The sequence below is a fragment of the Mustela nivalis genome (genome assembly GCF_964662115.1).
Source record: "Mustela nivalis genome assembly, chromosome: 6".
Taxonomy (NCBI): Eukaryota; Metazoa; Chordata; class Mammalia; order Carnivora; family Mustelidae; genus Mustela; species Mustela nivalis.
This window is the reverse complement of record NC_139025.1, coordinates 17,325,247-17,344,451: the sequence shown is the minus strand read 5'-3', so window position 1 is coordinate 17,344,451 and position 19,205 is coordinate 17,325,247. Positions and strand designations below refer to the sequence as shown.

Genomic DNA, 19,205 nt, shown 5'->3' with positions numbered 1-19,205 from the left:
ACAGAGTGAGAAACCTGCATTCAAACTTCAGCTTGGTTATTTATGTTGTGAGACCCTAGACAAACCATGTCAACTCTGAGCCTCAGTTTGCCCAGTCTGTAAACTGGACATAATTGGACCTACATCCTGGGCTTAATGTAAGGACTAGAGTGGACAATGTGTTAGGGCATTTGGCATAGGGCCTAATGCATGGTAAGCGCTAAGTAGATTATAATTATTATCGAGGCTTCCCCTCTTTCTATTGTCTCAAGAATCCCTAATACACTCGTCTACCTGATTCATCAAAACGTACCAGTCCTGAGTTCTACTGAGGCAAGATGTTGCTAGGAGACTGACTAGCTGATTAGCACTCAGGGCCTATGGACTTGCTTGTTGTGCTTTTTCACCAGAGTGTGGCTTTGAGCAGGAATCACATCAGCCTTGTTGCCCACTGTCTGTATCCAGAGACCAGTGTCTGGCATAGAGTAGATACTGAAAGAGTGTCAAAAGAACAAGTATTTAGCTAGTGACCTTCAGTGCTGTAGGAGGCTGAATAATGGCCCCCAAAGATGTCAGATTCTAATCCCTAAAGCCTGTAAGTGTTACCGCATAAAAGACGGTCTTTGCAGGTAGGATTAAGTTAAAGATCTTAAGATGGGGAGATTATCCTGGATTATCTGGGTTGGTCCTAAAGGTACTCATGTGTATTCTCACAAGAGGGGACAGAATGAGACTTGACTATGCACACAGAGGAAAAGGCTATGTGAAGACAGCCGAGAGAAATGTGAAGATGTTGTCCTGTAAGTAATGGAGTGATGTGCCCACCAGCTAAGCAATGCTGGCAGCCATCAGAGTCTGGATTCTCTCATAGAGTTCCTTGAGAAAGTGGGGGCCCGCTAACACCTCAATTTTGGACTTCTGGTCTCCAAAACAGGGAGAAAAATTAATTTCTGTTGTTTTAAGCCACCAGGCTGAGATGATTTGTTCCATCAGCCATAGAAAACTAATACAAGTGTTTTTAACCAAGGAAGTTAGTAACATGGGAATTTTAGGGACCAGAAAGTTACATTTTTCAAGGGTGGAACCAAGGAAGCTCAATATTCTCTAATTACGTTTCCATTCTTTTCTCTATCAATAGTGCCCTCCCTCTGTGAAGCCACCGACAAAGTCTGAGGATGTGCCTGAGATAAGCATACAGGGCGTGGGAGGTTAAAGTGGATTTTCCTCTTGCATCAAAGGGAGGAGAAAGAACAGATGACTTGTTGACAAAGGTGGGGAGAAAGGGCATAAGAATTAAGAAAGCTGAGCTGCGTGAATTCATTCATTTATTCAACAGATTTTATTGAGTGCCTCCTACATGCCAGGTACGATTCCAGGCGCTGAGGATGCAGCCGTGAATGGGGTTGGTTCGAAATCCTTGGTTACCTGGAGCTTACACCCTAGTTGGGTGTAGTTGGAGAGGACATGCACACACAAACACCATGACTGTCCACCTGTGATGTTGATGCTCAGATGGGCAACCCGGACAGCAGCAATCTTACTTTTTTTTTTAACTTAAAAAAATTAACATATAATGTATTATTAGTCCCAGGGGTACAGGTCTATGAATCGCCAGGTTTACACACTTCACAGCACTCACCATAGCACATACCCTCCCCAATGTCCATAACCCAGCCACCCTTTCCCTACTCCCCGCCCCCCCCGCAACCCTCAGTTTGTTTTGTGAGATTAAGAGTCTCTAATGGTTTGTCTCCTTCCCGATCCCATCTTGTTTCATTTATTCTTTTCCTACCCCCCAAACCCTGACATTGCCTCTCAATTTCCTCATATCAGGGAGATCATATGATCATTGTCTTTCTCTGATTGACTTATTTTGCTCAGCATAATACCCTCTAGTTCCGTCCACATTGTCACAAATGGCAAGATTTTGTTTCTTTTGATGGCTGCATAGTATTCCATGGTATATATACACCACATCTTCTTTATCCATTCATCTGTGGATGGACATCTAGGTTCTTTCCATAGTTTGGCTATTGTGGACACTGAGCAGCAATTTTCTTTATGACATCTACTGCTGACACCAAAGCTTCATCCACTGACAAGGCATGAACAATTTTTCACTGATGGTCAGCAGTCTCTCCAGGGGGCTGTTTTCCAGAGCACTGCCTGCCCACCAGTGCCCTGAAGGCATCCTCCTGCATGTAAACACAGTAGCCCTCTTCCTTCTCTCTTACTTTCTCTCTCTTGCTTCTCTGTTTCTTACCCTGCACCATGCAGAATCACTATGTGTAATCTTGTTTCTAGAACCCATGATGAAATTAGAGAAAATGGAGGCAAAGAAAACATACCCTTGCTTTTAAAAGGGAGGGACAGAAACCAGGAGACTTTCAGGGTTAAAGGATTTCTTTCCTAACTGGCCTTTCAGAATCTGTGATCTATCTGTTACATTTGAAGCTACCAGGGAAAGCTTCTGGAAAGAGGGGCTCTGGTTTTGTGTTTCAGATCAGTTTCTAGAAACTGACCTGAAAGATGTGAAGGGCTACTACAGCAGAGAAAATGCCCAAAGCGAGAACTGAGAACGAGAAGTGACAAGAAGGCAGAGTCCATCCAGTCCATTGAGAAAGAACCTTCTGATTGTCATAGGAGTCCAGTAACGGACGGGCTTCTCAGATAGGAGGAAGGACACATGTTCATTATCACTGGAAGAGTTTGAACATGGCTGAATGGCCAGTTAGGGAAATGTTAGAGAGGACAGTCAAGTTTCTGAAGGGGGCAGGAACTAAATGTCTTTGAGATCACCTCCAACCCCGAGAGTCTATGATTTTACCAAACATCCCAGAGAGCAGATGCTCATTCTTAAACTGAATGCAACATACTCGAAACTTTATGTGCCAAACAAGACAGCATTAAAATATAGTAAAAAACTGACAGCAACAGGAGAGGCAGGAAACCTTACCACATCTTTCTTTGTACGAAAACAAATGAGAAAAAAACCATAATTGAGTAAATCTCTGTAAGTTCCTAAAGGCAAAAACAAAACAGAGTGTACTTTATGTTCACAATGTAGTAAACCAAGAAATAAATAATACAATTAAAAAAATAAACAGTTGGGGCACCTGGGTGGCTCAGTGGGTTAAAGCCTCAGCCTTCAGCTCAGGTCGTGATCCCAGGGTCCTGGGATCGAGCCCCGTGTCGGGCTCTCTGCTCAGTAGGGAGCCTGCTTCCCTTCCCCTCTGTCTCTCTGCCTGCCTCTCTTCCTGTTTGTGTTCTCTGTCAAATAAATAAAACCTTTAAAAAAATAGGGAAAAAATTAAAATAAAAACAGTAGACATCTCTTTGTGTTTCCAGTTGAGTAACATAACTATGTATAACTATAGCTCCCTGCTTTGGGATTCCAGGGCACGTAATACAATTTGACCCCATCTTCCTGGCCTTGACTGATTGATTTAGTATTAGGCACTTGAGCAAGATGGGACAGAAATCCTTCCCTGGGAATTTGGAATCAAGATACAGAAAGGAGCATCTTCTTCTCAGATGGCTGGGCTCACAGTATATAAACTTGGGAATTATCAGTGATCACCACCTGCCATGTGAACTGAAGACAGAAGAAATAGGTTGGGGGAAATAAGAGAGAGAGAGGAAATAAAGAGAGAATGGAACAGACACATAGGAGGGAACAGATTAGACCAGGAGGGAGGCTCCTGATGACTTTCCAGTCACTAATATCTGTCTATCTAAGTCTCATTTTCACTCTTTTTTTTCTTCTATATTATCATTTTTTAAATATTTTAATTTTTTATTTAAATTTAATTTAGTTAACATATACTATATTATTTGTTTCAGAAATAGAGTTTAGTGATTTCATCAGTTTCATATGACACCCAGAACTCATTACATCAAGTGCCCTCCTTAATGCCCATCAGCTGGCTACCCCTTCCCTCCGACCCCCTCCCCTCCAGCAACGTTCAGCTTGTTTCCTAGAGTTAAGAGTCTCTTATGGTTTGTCTACCTCTCTGATTTCATCTCGTTTTATTCTTCTCTCCCTTCTACTATGCTCCTCTGTTTTGTTTCTTAAATTCCACATATGAGGGAAATCTTATGATAATTGTCTTTCTCTGGTTGACTTATTGCACTTAGCATAATACTGTCCTTTAGGTCCATCCACATCATTGCTAGTGACAAGATTTCTTTTTTATGGCTGAGTAATATTCCATGGTGTGTGTATATGTGTGTGTACACCACATCTTCTTTATCCATTCATTTGTCGATGGACATCTGGGCTTTTTCCATAGCTGGGCTATTATGGACATTGCTGCTATAAACAGTGGGGTGCAGGTGCCCCTTCAAATCACTATGTATCTTTGTGAAGGGCAACCTTCACTCTTGCCCGTGAAGTACACAAAACTCTTATATCCTTATAACCAGTTCTCCTCTTTTACTCAAGTCTGCTGGAGTTGTTTTCCTTATAATCAGAAAGTTCTAATTCATAAAAGCAAACAAGCGAATGAACAAAAAGAACAAACCTCAAATCACTTAAAATTTCAGCACTCTCTTCTAACAGAATGAGGTAAAAATGGAAGCTGTAGAATATTTAGTAAGTTTTTACAGTGAAAACTGTACAAATGGCAAACTCAAGGCTGTAGCTAAAGTTATGCTAAGAGGAAAATTCATAGCTTCAATAACATAGAGGCTCTGTAGCCAAATGGCCTACTTAAAATCCCCTTTCTAGGGGTGCCTGGGTGGCTCAGTGGGTTAAAGCCTCTGCCTTCGGCTCAGGTTATGATCCCAGAGTCCTGGGATCGAGCCCCTCATCAGGTTCTCTGCTCAGCAGGGAGCCTGCTTCCTCCCCTCTCTCTGCCTGCTTCTCTGCCTAGTTGTGATCTCGGTCTCTCAAATAAATAAATAAATAAAATCTTAAAAAAAAAAATTCCCCTTTCTACCGCCCACTAGGTTTATACTCTTGTGCAAAGTTATCACTTTGTGCCTCAGTTTCCACATCTGAAAATGGATGTAATAACAATACTTATAGAGTCCTATTGTGAGAATTAATTTATATACAGAATATATTTTAAATAGTGCCTAACACATAATATTATTAATGCTATCCATTGATTCAAATAATAGTGATAATAATAATAGTAACAATAATAATAAAATAATAGTAACATGTAATATATTATGAAGCATGCGCACTAGAGCCATCTTTAGGGATGGGCAGCACTGGGCAGCCTCAAGGGCATTTTCCCCTATAGAATAAAGGCAGTGCAACCTAGTATGTGACTGGCTGCTCCTCTTTTCACAGACAGTGCTGTTCCTGGCTTGGGCCAAGGACAGGAAAGGGCCTGGGCTGCCACCTGAGCATCTCAATGAGAGTGTAGGAAAGATAGACACGAGGCTGTCTTGGTGTAATGACTCTCTCTTCCCTTGACTGAGGGCTTCATGTGGTGGGAGAAGGATTTCTGGGGCTTCCAGAGGCTTGTGATGCTGGAGGTCACAGAAAGGGGACCACTGGGCCTGGAAATATGTCCCCCACCCCCTCACCACTGATATCCCAAATTCCATGATCAGAAGGCAGGTCATTCTTTGCTGACTCCTGGGTGAACCAAGCTGTGTTCTTCTTATCTTAACAGCTACCTCCTTATCTTTGCAGATGGAAGCTGGAGTGACTGCCAACAGCATGCATTCCTAAGGTGGTCTGATGGAGCGTGGGGCCCTAGCGAGGGCGTGGATCCCCAAGCAGGAGGCATCTGCTCATGGAGAAAATCTGTTAGCTGGTAAGAACAGGGTGCTGGAGAGAGTGCCTGGGTCCTGCCTGGACTGCTCGAAGGTCCATCCAATTCCCTGTGTTTTCATCCATCAACTTGGTATAGGAGGAGACGGGGCCCCACTGTCCTGGGGAGGCTCCTCTTCCCTCAGGACTCAGATGTGCTATGTTTCAAAGAGTTTTCGAATCCAGGTACACGTGGGACCGCTTGCCATGGATCCAGGGTGTCCGGTCCTACTGGATCTCCAGGCAGCCATCCGGAGACACTGCCGCCCTATGCTCAGTGCTAGAAACTACCTCAGTCCTAACAACTACCAATCAATAACATATTTATAGGGAGCTGAACAATCAGGGAGCTATGAAAAGACCTGCTAAGGGTGTTCAGTCTGAGCGGAGAGCTGGTGTCAAAGCCCTGGGACAGTGCACAACGGTGAGAAAAAAGAACAAGGGGCAGGGAGGTAGGAGATCGTGTCTGACCTGATGGAGGGGATCCAGCAGAACTTGGCTTTCTACAGGATGGAGAATGGGATGTGCTTGCTTCACTTAATTACACAGTCCTTAGGTCAAGTCTACAGACCCAGTTTAAACACACAGCATTCTAGGATGAGCACTGGACCAAGAGTCAAGAGATTAGTCTGGCTCAGCTACTCATTTGCTGGGGGACCTTCGATAAGGCAAGTCCCTTAACCTCTCTGTGCCTTCAGTCTTCTTTAATAGTATTAGAAAAGTAGGATCTCCTTTGATTCCAAGTCCTTGGAGTTTAAAACCAGGCACTATATTTCAGATGCAAAGCTAGGTTGTTACTTGAAAAAGAAGTGAAGGAGGAAGAAGAGGGAGAGAAAAAGGAAGAGGAGGCGGAGTCCCTCCCAGACTGTAAGGTCCCTGCCTCTGCAGACACCCAGCACATGGGAGCGTGTGAGGAGTGTTGCCAACGTCCTGAAGGGGAGATTGCATAGGAAAGTCGGGGGCGTGCTCTGTTCCCGACCGTGGTGCCACACAGCAGCGCCAACATGTCATTTGAAAAATGAATGTGGCCCGAAGCTCACATTGCCACGAGAGCATCCAGGAATGAATAAAATACTAAGAGAGCCAGCCAGGAGAAACTTGACCATGCTCATGGAGGGTTATGTTGGAGTTTCAGGTCCTTCAAGGTTTGGGATATTTTTGCCAAGTGATGAAGAGTGGAGAGGAGAGAAGGTGAAGGTAGGGGAGCTCCTGCGAGAGATCAAGACTCCAGGCAAGGCCCCGGCTGGGGAACAGGCCCCCTGAAACGATAACTGCCGAGGCCTCCCTTGGGAGGCACTTGGGCCAGGGCTCAGCCTGGTTTCCCTGAGCAGGTGATCCTGAAGGTTCCCTTCGCCCTCTTCTCTGAAGACTGGAAATGCACTCCAGTACGTGGGGAAGACAGAAGCTTTCCGATGAGGCATACAGCATAGGGTAGGAGCCATTCTCTGGAGTCAAACACCCAAGTCTGAATCCTAGCTCATCTGTGTGACCTTGGGCAAGTCCATTACCCTATGCTTAAAAAAAACACCCCAAAACCCATCATAGTATCGGTGCAGAGACTATGTTAACGTCGAATAAGGAGTCAAAAAACAGTACTGCCCTTCCCCAACAGGGTCTGACCCAATTCTTGAATTAATGAGTCCTTGTAGATGTAGACAGGAGATCATCTTTACTAGTGATAAAGGCCAGGTCATAACGTGTAGCTTGAATTGACAGGATTTCCTGATCCTGAGTCCTAGGACTGACAGCTTACCTGGCCCACCAGCAGCCCTGGACCTGCACCACCCCAGAAACACGCGTGGGGAGCACGAGGGCTCCAGAAAGGAGGCAGGAGGGCAGCGGCTCTACTGCGCATGCTCAGTTCCTCCCAACTCACCAATGGGGGAGGAGTCACCCTGTAAAGGCACAAGGGAGAGGGAGAGCGCCGGGGTGTTTCAGCAGGGGGTGCTCTCTCCCGGGCGGGGGCGGGTGGGGGGGAGAAGCCTCAGAAGTAGGGAATCAGCTAAAAACATAAAATCTGGGGCTCTCTCTGACACGCTCAGCCAGGACCCGGGATCTGGCCAGCGCGCAGGAAACGGCCGCGTTAGACAGTACCTGCAGTGCAGCTCGGTTTGCTCGTGCCCTCGGGCCGACATTTACCAGGCCTGCGCTGTGGGCCGCGGTCTGTGCCAGCGTCTGGGGAGGACGTGAGAAAGCATTCCGGCCCGAGCCGGCCACCACTCCGCGGCGGCTCCTCGCTGACATCTGCGACTTGGGCAGGACACATTGGGAACTGGGGGTTCCTGATGTGCGTGATCGCAGGTAATCCCCAAACCCCGAGCGCTTGTTACCACGCGCGTCCTCTGCAGTTGTGACAAACCGGTGAAGGCCCCGCTCCCGGAGGCATGAGTGCGGGGCGAGACCAGAGCGCCTGATGGGAGCCCAGCAGGACACATCCGTGTGGGATGACCAGGTTTGTCCCTCAGCCGCCGCCCTCGGTGGCCCATCGCACGTCCCAGGCGAGCGGGCTGAAAGGGCCCTGGAGGTGGCTGTGGAGTGACGGTGGCCCTCCCATCAGCAAGCATGGCCGAAGCGTGTATCTTCAGGACATTCCCCAAGCCGTCCGGTGTGCCTTCGCTTCCCGGAAAGGGCCACAAACTTGGAAGAAATAACATTGCCGTGGGGACGGAGTGAAAGTGAATTCGGAACTCACGCAAGAGACAGAGAGCCGGCTTCAAAGCAGGCCCTTCCTTAATGCAGCTCATTCCACCTGCTTGGAGCTCCCGGAGGGCGGCTGGGCTCTGGCGGTGTCGCTGTTTGGCCGTCCCTTCAGCCAGAGCTTTAGCTCCTTTCTCAGGGGCAAGGCTGCTTACCTTCCTGATGTCTCCCCTCCGACCCCCGGGAGCACTGCTATCTGTATTCCTGGGTGCCGTGTGGCCACTGCAGCTCTGTGTTTACAGGGAGGCAGGGAAGGCCTCCCTAACTCCACCCCTCAGCACCCCTGGGCCCACACGGATGTCTCTCGCTGTTGCCCCACAAGGCCCCCCCCCTTCCTGGTTTGGCAGTGGGTGGTGGGGCTGTCAGTCCTAAAACGGAAATGTCCGAGAAGGAATTCTTTTCAGTGTGTGGGATTTAATGGACCTCCCTCTCCACCTGATTTTTCATAATGTTGCTAACGAGCCAGAGAGGGGAACTAACATAATTCGCGATCCGCAGTTATTCAAATCAGCAGGGCCCATGCAAGAAGACACAAACCTTCTCATGCTAGGAGATTTAGATTGAAAAAACATATAAACAACAAGGATATGGAGGAAAGGAAATTAACATTCAACTATTCAGTCAGTGTCTTCTTTTTTTTTTTGTAATTTTATTTATTTATTTGACTGAGATCACAAGTAGGCAGAGGCAGGCAGAGGGGGCGGGGGAAGCAGGCTCCCTGCTGAGCAGAGACAGAGAACCGGCTTCAAAGCAGGACCCTGAGATCATGACCCCAGCCAAAGGCAGAGGCTTAACCCACTGAGCCACCCAGGCGCCTCTAGTCAGTGTCTTAAATAGGGTTTCCCAAGAAGCAACCCAGAGACAGGGTTTGGGAGCAAATGGCTTAACCAGGAGGTTATCCCAGGAAGCATGAGAAGGAGAGGGCCATTGACACAGAGAAGGGAAGGAAGCTGGTTACCACCCTAGGTGACCCTAGTCCTGCTGGAGAACTCTGGAAACAGTGTGCACACGAGCCTCTTGAACAGCAGCTTCCAGCAGTCTTGGTTGAGGGTGTGGCATGCCTCAAGCTTGCCCTGTTGTGGGAGGGCACAGCACACTTTCAGAGCCACAGAGCTCTCAGAAAAAGAGGCAGAGGGGAGGCCAGCTTGATTAGAAGCAGTACAGAGCCCAGGGGTGTGGCTGGGGCTCTGACCTTGCCTGCTGCCCCTGGGGAGCTGGTGCGTTCCAGATGACTTGTCATTCGATCCTCATTATAACCTGATCGTGCAGGTGACATGGTCTACACTACAGAGTGGGGGGAGCTGAGGTTGAGTGATTCCCAACCAGAGCGTCATTCTTCACAATATGGGATGTTTAGCATCTTTGTCTCCCCCCAACTAAATGCCAGTGGCCTTCCCCTCCCCTCTAATCCTCGTGACTAACCAGCTCTCCGAATGGGCAAAATGTCCTCCTTCCCCCTCCACGCTCACAGGAGTGCTGTGTGGGGAGGATCTTGTGCACGTCCACTTCCCATTTAGCTGTAGGGTCACGGTTATTGGTTAGATTGAGAAGGAGCTGGGCCGAGGTAATTCTTGAACACACTTGACTTCTGTAAAATAGACATCCTTAAGCTGAACTCATGGTTGTGTTGAGGGATTGAATATCAACTACAGTACAGTGTCTGATATCAAGTAAGAGCTCCAAAAATGTTAGCTATATTACTGGTCGAGGGGCTCAGGAATCTTATTTCTAACCTAGTCCTTCTAACCTAGTCTGATTCCTGCCCCTCCCCCCACCTCCTGTTTCCTCTCCATTCTCTAGGAGACATTCAGGGCAGAGGAAAGAACTGATGTTCGAGCCTCTGTCCTCAGGAAATAAAGGGGCGGTTGGTCAGGCCAGAGTCATCTGTAAACCACAGCTGGAGCAGGCCAGAGAAAGGTCAGCCAGGGGAGCCTGTGTGGGTGTGTCCAGCAAGGACAGAGTTCAGGGTATGTCCTGTGCATCCCAGGCCATCCATCTGCACACTCATTAACACTAACACGCAAGTGAACGTAACCTTCACCAGAGTTTACCCAGACGCCTTGTTTTCTTGGCTGCAGAGGTAGCTGTTTTTATAAGCTTCTAGTGGCTTTTGGCAGCTTCTGTAATATTCAAGGCATGCTCCAGTGGCCAGGACGTTGACGTGGGGGACTGAGGCCAGCTACCTTTTGCTTGGGTCAAGGTTACGAGCTATTATGAGCAGACGATGAGCAGAGGAGCCTCAGCCTGTTCTTTTGCTCTGGTGTCCCGTCCAGTCATTCCCGGCTCCACACCACCTTCCACATCCTTGGTCAAGATGAAAGGAGGAACCAGACCAAGATTAGCATGATTGCAGTGGTATGTGGGATGGTGGCAGCTAAGAGCGAACGAATTCGACCTCTTCACAGTGACACGCGTCAAGCTCTGCAAGCAGGATTCAGCCTCAGTGATTTGCCCAGGAGATGAGGCTTCATCTGTGTTAGGCGTCCTCTCGTGTGCGTCCTAGGAGGATTTAACATGAGCCCGCCACATGGCAGGAGCCGTGAACACACCATGCCGTGCCTCCCCACAAGCCTCGCTATTAATGATGTCCCCGTTTTACAGAGAAAGAAGGAAGCTCAGAGCCAGGGTTTGACTGCTGAGGCCACAGAGCTAGTGAGAAACACAACTGGGATTAGGTAGGATCCTTTGGACACCTACGTCTAGTCTAGGGTTTCTCAGCCTCAGACTGGTGACATGCGGGGACAGATGATCCTTCATTGTGGGGACTGTCCTGTGCATTGAGCTGCATCCCTGACTTCTCCCCACTAGAGGCCAGTGCACTTTCTCCACCTTCCCCAACCACAAACCCCCCAAATGTCTCCCTCCAGACACTGTTCTGTTGACACTGCCCTAGTTCTTTCCACGGGAAAACCTCCATTGCATGCTTCTAGAATGAGCCTGGTTGGAGGGTGACCCTCAGCCCCTAGCTCTGGCAACATTTGAGGCTCAGCCTTCTGGCTTCTCCCGTCGCCTCTCCTCCCAAAAGCCTCTCAAGTGCATCGGCCCTGTGACAAGTCCTCCATTCATTCATTCACTCGTTTGTTCAATGACTATTTCTCGAATGTTTCCTCTGCACCAGGAGACAGAGAAACAGATAATCAGAGCTACCCGCCGCAATGGAGGTAATATTCCAGTGAACAGAAAGCACTCAGTAGATGTTATAACCCACACGCCGGCACTAACTCATTTTATTCTCGTTTTCACTTTCCCGGGGCATGGTCCGAGACACTGAGAGCTTTGATCACTTGCTGAGGAGCGAGTGGGGTTGAGTGTTAACGCCAGGCACATGGACTCCACACCTGCACACCTACCCTTCCAGTCCCCTGCCTTTTCAGAGCTCCACCCCTCACTCCACATCTCCTTTCCACTGTTTTGGATGTTGTCATACAGAATCCCAGTGTCTTTTCAGGTGCACAGGAAAATGTCATTTCCCCTCTTCTCCTCCCCCACACTGGCTGCCCACCCCGCGCCCCCGGCCCCTGTGAACCAGACCTGATGTGTTGGTGCTGCTGTGAAGTCATGACCTTCTCATTTCTTCCTTACATCTTCATTCTCAAGTCCTGCTGCTCTTTTTTTTTTTTTTTTTTTTAGATTTTATTTATTGATTAGAGGGAGAGCACAGACAGGGAGGAGGAACAGAGGGAGAGGGAGAAGGAGAAGAAGAAGAATCCCTGTTGAGCAGAGAGCCCGACGTGGGACTGGATCCCAGGACCCTGAGATCATGACCTGAGCCAAAGGCAGATGCTTAAGCAAACTACCCCCCTAGGTGCCCCAAGTCTGCTGGTTTTTAAGACAAATCTCTCGTCCCAGTGACCCTGCCAGGCAAGCCTATTTGTGTCCTCTTCTCATAAATGAGGAGATTGAGGATCGGAGAGGTCAAGGGCTTGCTCAAGGCCACTCCCCTAGAAAGGTTCAAATGTACGGCCCATCTTCTGATCACAAACTTTGCACTCTGAACAAATTGCTGCATGCAAAATGTTATATGGCTGCTACTGCCTCAAGAACCCCGAGAAGGTAAGGGCCATGACTTAGGCGGTGCCTGGATCTCTTACACAGTCTAGCCCTTGTGTTGGTTCAAAGGGCAGGAGCCCTGGAGCCCAAGTTGCAAGGTTGGAACCCAGGGGATCTCCTGGCATTCATGCTCTGGAAGCCCACTAGAGGGCAGTGTTTTCCCCGTGAAAGAGGACACCCGGAGCCAATACACTGTGTAACAGAAGCTCATTTGAAGTGACCAAAGAATTTGAAATCGCGGTGGTTTCCAGTCATATACACACACCCATGCTATGTTTAGAATCTTGCTGGATATTATAAACAGGGAGGAAATCTTGAGGACTTTTACTGAGGCTTTGCTAGAGAATAAACATGGTTTGTGCCCTAGTCCGACCTTTGGCATTTCCTGGCTCTGTGACCCTGAGAAGGTCTCTCTTTGTGTAAGAAGATCTGCTTGGTCTCCCTCACAGACAAGGCCACCGTGAGGCTAACTGCACACGCATGGAACGATAGCTAGCTTTCCAGAGATGCACTACCATAATTATGGATGTTATGAAATTAATTTAACTGTTAGTTCAGTAATTACTTTTGTACAGAAGCCTTCCCTGAAACCTTGCTACTCAGAGTGTGGTCCGCGGATGGGAGCAGGATTGGCAACACCCAAGAGTTTGTTAGAAGTATAGAATGTACTTCTGAATGAGGGGCGCCTGGGTGGCTCAGTGGGTTGGGCCTCTGCCTTCAGCTCAGGTCATGGTCTCGGGGTCCTGGGATCAAGCCCTGTATTGGGCTTTTTGCTCAGCAGGGAGCCTGCTTCCCCTCTCTATGTCTGCTTCTCTGCCTACTTGTGATCTCTGTCAAATAAATAAATAAAATCCTAAAAAAAAAAAAAAAGAAGTACAGAATGTAACTCATCATAGACCACTGAACTCTGACAGCGTGTATTTTAACAAGATCCTGTGGTGATTCGTAGGCCTCCTAAGGTTTGACACTGCTAGAAAATGGATACTTTAATGAATGAAGAAAACAGCAAGGAAAGTAACTTGTGGAACTGGTTTGGGTGTTAATACTGAGTTAGTTCAGCTCAATGACCCCCAGAATAGAAGCGTGCCCTCTAATGAGCCTGCGGCGTCCTAAGCAAATTGTTTGCAATGCTCAAAAAATGTCTCCGTATCTCAGTAATGCCTTAGGGAGCTCGACTTGAGGTTGAAATAAAGTATTTCATATTTAAGCCAGTTATGCTGCAGCAGGAAATGACCTGGCCTTTCAACGGCCTTACAACCCCAGCGGTACATGGCCCTGTTCCATCACTCTGAACCCAGGCTGGCAGGGCTGCCACCTTGCTAAACACTGCGGGGAAAGAGCTCTGCAGGGTCTTGTGCTGGAAGTAATGTGCCACCTTTGACTCACAGATCATTTGGTCCAAACTAGTCCCCTGACCCCACCTGACCACAGGGCACAGGGGCAGGAAGCACAATCTTATCCTGGGCTTGCAAGGTAGGGAGCTCTAGATACTCAGCACTAATAATGACCCCAGAGTTCGTCCCTGAGCTGTTTGGAGCAGCAGCTCCCAGAACACCTCAACACCAGAACACCTCAACAAATGACTCTATACTGGGTGGCTCCAAACAGCAGAAACTTAATCTCTCACAGCTCTGGAAGCTGGCAGTCCAAAATCAACGTTTATCCGCAGGCTTGGTGCTTTCTGGAGGCTCTGGGGGACAATCGATTCCATACCTCTCTCTAGCTTCTGGTAATCCTTGACAGTCGCTGGCTTATAGCCGTATGATTCCACTTTCTTCTACCACCTCCACATGGCCTTCTCTGTGTGTCTGTGTGTTCTGTTACAAGGACACTTGGGTGATCCATGATGATGATTTCATTCTTTTCTTTTTTTTTTTAAACAGGCTCCACGTCTAGGGTAGAGCACAATGTGGGGCCCAAACTCACCACCCTGAGACCAAGACCCGACCCCGATGAAGAGTCGGACACTTACCCAACTGAGCCACCCAGGCACTGTGATTTCATTTTTCAAATCCGTCATTTTAATTCATCTATAAAGACCCTTTATCTCAATAGGGCCACATGGGGACAACCTATCTTCGCGGGGTCCACTGTGCAATCCACAGCAGGCCCACGTTCACTCCAAACCCAGTCTTCTGCCTGTTCTCTCTGGACAGCCAAGAGTGCACTTTGCAAGCTACACACCACAAGGGGTCAGGCTAGCCTTATTTTTCTGCAGCGAGTTCTCCGCAGCACCCAGGAGTCCTTTCAATGTCAGGGAAACACTCCACACTCCTCCCCTGAGGGTCAACCAGGGCACGCTGTGGGGCGGGATCCCAGACCCGGCAGCCAGTTTTCCTCCTTCTTGCCTCCCGCGAAACAGAACTGCATGGGAGGTGAGCATGTGATGGGCAGCACGTCCTTCTGTTGGTACAGCCAGCTCTGCCAGACCGCTGGGAAAGTTACCTAACATTCCAACAGCCTCAGGCCCATCTAGGACCCGGATGTTGCCGGCTTTCCCCTCCTCAGCGGTGAGGGCTACGTTCTTGACAACTCCCAAGGTTGGAGAATTCCAGGTGGATGGTCATAAGATATTATGAGGAAAATAGGTATGGGCATTCAGGTCATCAAGTGAACGCTTATTTTTATATTCTCTAAAAGATGGTAGTAATGACAGAACATTAAATAGAACACTTCAATGTCATTCGACACATCTTGAATTAGTAGTAATGGCTCCTCAACAATTATTTTCCATTTAAGCAATTCCTTTGCTCGCCAGAAACATTTTAATGCATTCAGTGGGATATTATACCTTAAGCTTGCTTGGTTTTCAAGATTATGTCCAGGAAGACGCACATTCCTTTCTGTATGCGGTTTTTTTCATCCAGGAACAATGTGTTTGAAACGTGACAACACAGAGGCCCTATGTTACTCTCCCTAAGTCCTAACCTGGAGGCACCTGTGTTTCCTTGCTTGGGTGGTGGCAGGGAGGCCTGTGGGAATACATCAGAAGGGACTAGGATTTGTCTCAAGCCGATTCACAGCGAAAGGGTGGGATTCCTGGGAGCGTGGAGTGTGTGGGCCTGGCCTTCCTGTTAGACTGGCCCAGTGCCTCACGCTGTCCCCTATGGTCACCTCCCCGCCCCCCCCACCAGAGCTCCACCCCACAGTTAGCCGTGGCCTGTGCTCCTTCTTCATCTCTTACTGTGATTTCTAACCATGGCCTCTTGTTTTTTTTTCACCATTTCCTTGGGTATGTGTTTGGCATTTTTCCTCTTAGAATGTAAGCTCTTGGAGGGTAGGGGTCTTGCTTGGTTTTCCCTCTGCTGTTGTCCTGGAGCCTGAAACTGGGTAGGATTTGATAAATTTTCTTGGAAACAATGAGTGTCCACTTGGTTGTGCCTGGAGGTGACCTTCTGGGGGACTTGCTTCCAAGACCTGTTGACGGGTTGTGTGCAGAAATGCTTTCCTTTGTACCAAGAAAATCCTCTGCTTATTGTAAACCATTGGTTTTTGATCTGTAGATTTTTCAGAGGTTTCCCTATGCAGATGTGAGTTGTCATCTCCAAGAGGAGAATTTACAGTGGAATATCCTCCAAAACATCGATCTTCTGTCTTGACTGCCTGGAGGTGTTGTTCCAGGAAGGGCTTAAGGCAGGCCTGAGTGCCATCGCCCTGTCTGGTTGTGCCGGCCAGCTGTGTGCCCTACTGGCTGGAGCGGGGCCCTTGTCACTGCCCCGTGGGAGAGAAGTGGATGACTTCCGGTCTTGACATCTTGTTCCCAGCCTAGAACCATCACCTCCAGGCTGTGCTTTTTCAGTGTGAGCAAGCCACATCTGTTCTTTGGGCCTTGGATTCCTCAATTCATTCATTCATTCATTCATTCATTCATTAGGCAAATGTTTATGGAGTGCCTGCTAGATGCCTGGCACTCAGCTAGGTACTGGGGGTAGAATAGTGAGCAAGGAAAGCAGTCTTGCCCTCCTGGAGCTTACAGGAGAGTCAAGCAGAAAGATGTTACCAAACCACTCACAGAGAGGTATTTAAATGTGATTGTGACAAGTGCTGTGTGTGTGTGGGGGGGGGGGAGTCCCTGATCATGTAGGCGATCCTAATGATGGAGGGTCTAACCTAGGGCAGGGTGGCATACCGTGCAGAGAAGACCACCCAGAGTCGGAAGCTGAAGGATGAGCAGGGGTGAAGAAGGGAGGGAGGACTGTTCCAAGCACAGAATCTTCGTGGGCTCAGGGCTTGTGGTAAATGGGTAGAGCCAAAGGGAGGCCAGTGGGGCTGGAGCGAGGAGAGCAGGGAGGTGGGGAGCACAGGCCAGGAACGGGCCACCCAGGGGACCATGGCAGAGGGCCCGGACTTCATCTTGGGAGCTGTGGGAAACCGTAGATCTGTCGGAGTCTTCAAGCCCAGGTGTGAGCAGCACAGAGCAGACGTGAGATCGCTTTGCAATAGAGAAGATGCTGCCCTGTGGAGTGGACTGGAAATGGACCAGAGTGGACGACCACGGGCCACACAGGAGGCTGGGGTAGTGGTTCAGAGAAGACAGGCTGCTCCTGGAGAATCAGCCCATGCATATTTTCTGAACACCTACTATGTGCCTGGTGAACCGAACAGGCGAAGAACCCTGTCCTCACAGAGCTGACATTTTAGTGAGTGGGGAGACGAGCAGTAAGCGTAGTAAGGAAGGAACCTGGGATGTTGGGAAGCATTATGCGCAAAGGGAAAAGAGAAATAAATTGACCAGAGTGACTGAGTGAGGTTGGGAATGGGGGTAGCTGATGGTAGAGATCCTTAGGAAGTAAAAATGACAGGGTTCTATGATGGAGGTTGGGGGGTAAGGGCCAGAGAAGCATCAAGGTCAACTCCTAGATCTCTGGTTTGTGCTCAAGGTCAGCTCCTATATCTCTGGTTTGTGCCAGCAAAGAAGGGTTGCCCAAGAGCATGCTAGACCAAACGTGACTCAAGTGTCTGATCTTGAAGCCCTGTGGGCTCCATGGCAGAGTCAGCAGCTGCGGGGGCATCTGTAACCTGGTCTCTGGACCCCGAAGACCACCCCACACCAGAAGTCCCTCTCCTGGATTCCCCACACAAGGATGTGCCACGTCGCATGGGGTGGGGGAGAGTCTGCACTGTGGGTCACTGGGGCTCGCGCCACAGCTCCGTCAAACCCTCTCCCTGGGGTTGGCAGCATCTGCCCCGTCTTGAGCTTCCTGACGGAGCTCAGCAAGCGTGCAGTGCTGCCGACTCCTGTCCTGGGCAGGCACACTGCCAGCGTCCGCTGCGGATCCCCGCCCTTGGCCCTGGCCCAGGCCTGCCGAGTGTCCTCTGTCTCTGGAAACGACTCTGCCTTAACCCTCAAGGGAAGAGGGTATTTGTGGGGTGCATTTCTTGGGATGGCCTGGGGGCTGGGTGCTAGGGGCTTTAGGAGCTGGGGAGTCTGCACACTCCTAGGGTTCCGGGTCACTTTGACAGGGCTTCCCCCGAAGGAGGATTTCCCCAGGGGATATCCGTGACAAGAGGGTTGGGGTTGGCTGACCCTACGACCTCAGTCTGAACTGTCCCTGCTGTTTCCTCCCTAGAGAAATCCCTGGCTTCCGGTCAGGCCCCGCTGGGGCAAATGGACTAAGGAGCACAGTGCACTGGCGCCGAATGCTTCCCACGCGCCCGAGAGCTTTCTGTGGATTGTTCCTGAAGCCTCAGAGCAACTCTATGAGGTCAGTGCTATTAGTGTCATCTTTCTCATTTTAGAGATGAGGTAATGAGGCTCGGTGAACTTGCACAAGTCGTTCAAGGTCACAGAGCGAGGGAGGTGCGGAGCGGGATTCACACCCAGGCCCGCCCTGGCTCTGAACCCCTCTGCTCTGGCAGCTGGTGGAAAGGTGCGAAGGTCACCCGAGCGGGGGCCAGTGTTCAGACTCCAGCCCTGACATGGCACTACGTCCTGTGGCGCTTTGGAACCAGTCCATGGCTCATTCATTGATTCACTGAATATTGACCAAGTGCCTCGTCTCCCGGGGCTGGAGGCACCATGAAGCGAGGTCTCACAGGATGAGCTCACGCGTGGCCGCTGCGACAGACACACGGGCACACCGCCTGTGCTGCAGAGGGTCAGCTGCTTTAGGGAGCAGGGCCGAGGCGGGGGTGGCAATGGGAGGGGGCGGGGATGCGGGTCGTGGCCTTTGTATCAGGCCTTGAGAGAAAAAGACATTTGCCAAGACTTCCTGGGCAGACACGACTGTGAGAGCAAAGGCACGAAGATGCCTGGAGGGTCTCAGGACCTTCTGGTTGTCTCTGTAGGTGGAGTGAATTTCACAAGGCATGAACTTGGACCTGTGATTAGAACCTACGTGAGGACCATCTGGGGTGTTTGCTGCAAGCGTTCATTAAAATGCAGATCTCAGGGTCCACGCCAGGCCCACTGAACCAGACCCTTTAGGAGGTGGGGTCCAGAAATCTGCATTTCAGCCAGTGCCTTGGGGGACTCTGATCGGCACTGATGTTTGGCCCAGGTGAGGAGAAGCAGAGCAGCAAACAGTTCTGGGTTTATAACAAAGGTCAGCCAACTTCTTCCAGAAAGGGCCACAGAGTAAATATTTTAGGCTTTGTGACCTAAGAGGAAAATTGAGGATATTCTGTAGGCACTGATAACCACTTAAAAACAGAAAAACCGGTGGTGGGTGCACTTGGCTTCCCTTAGCCTGAGTGTAGTCTTTAGACT

General features: G+C 49.3%; 1 long non-coding RNA gene across 7 annotated transcripts in view; it reads left to right on the top strand.

The window, feature by feature from the left end:
- The window catches only part of LOC309866160, a 204,353-nt gene that overhangs the window by 73,106 nt on the left and 112,042 nt on the right, over positions 1 to 19,205 (top strand). For all 7 annotated transcript variants that reach the window (XR_014312469.1, XR_014312470.1, XR_014312471.1 and 4 more), the window contains 2 exons: positions 5,630 to 5,753; positions 18,067 to 18,201. This is a non-coding gene — a long non-coding RNA (uncharacterized lncRNA). The remainder of the gene's footprint in view (positions 1 to 5,629; positions 5,754 to 18,066; positions 18,202 to 19,205) is intronic.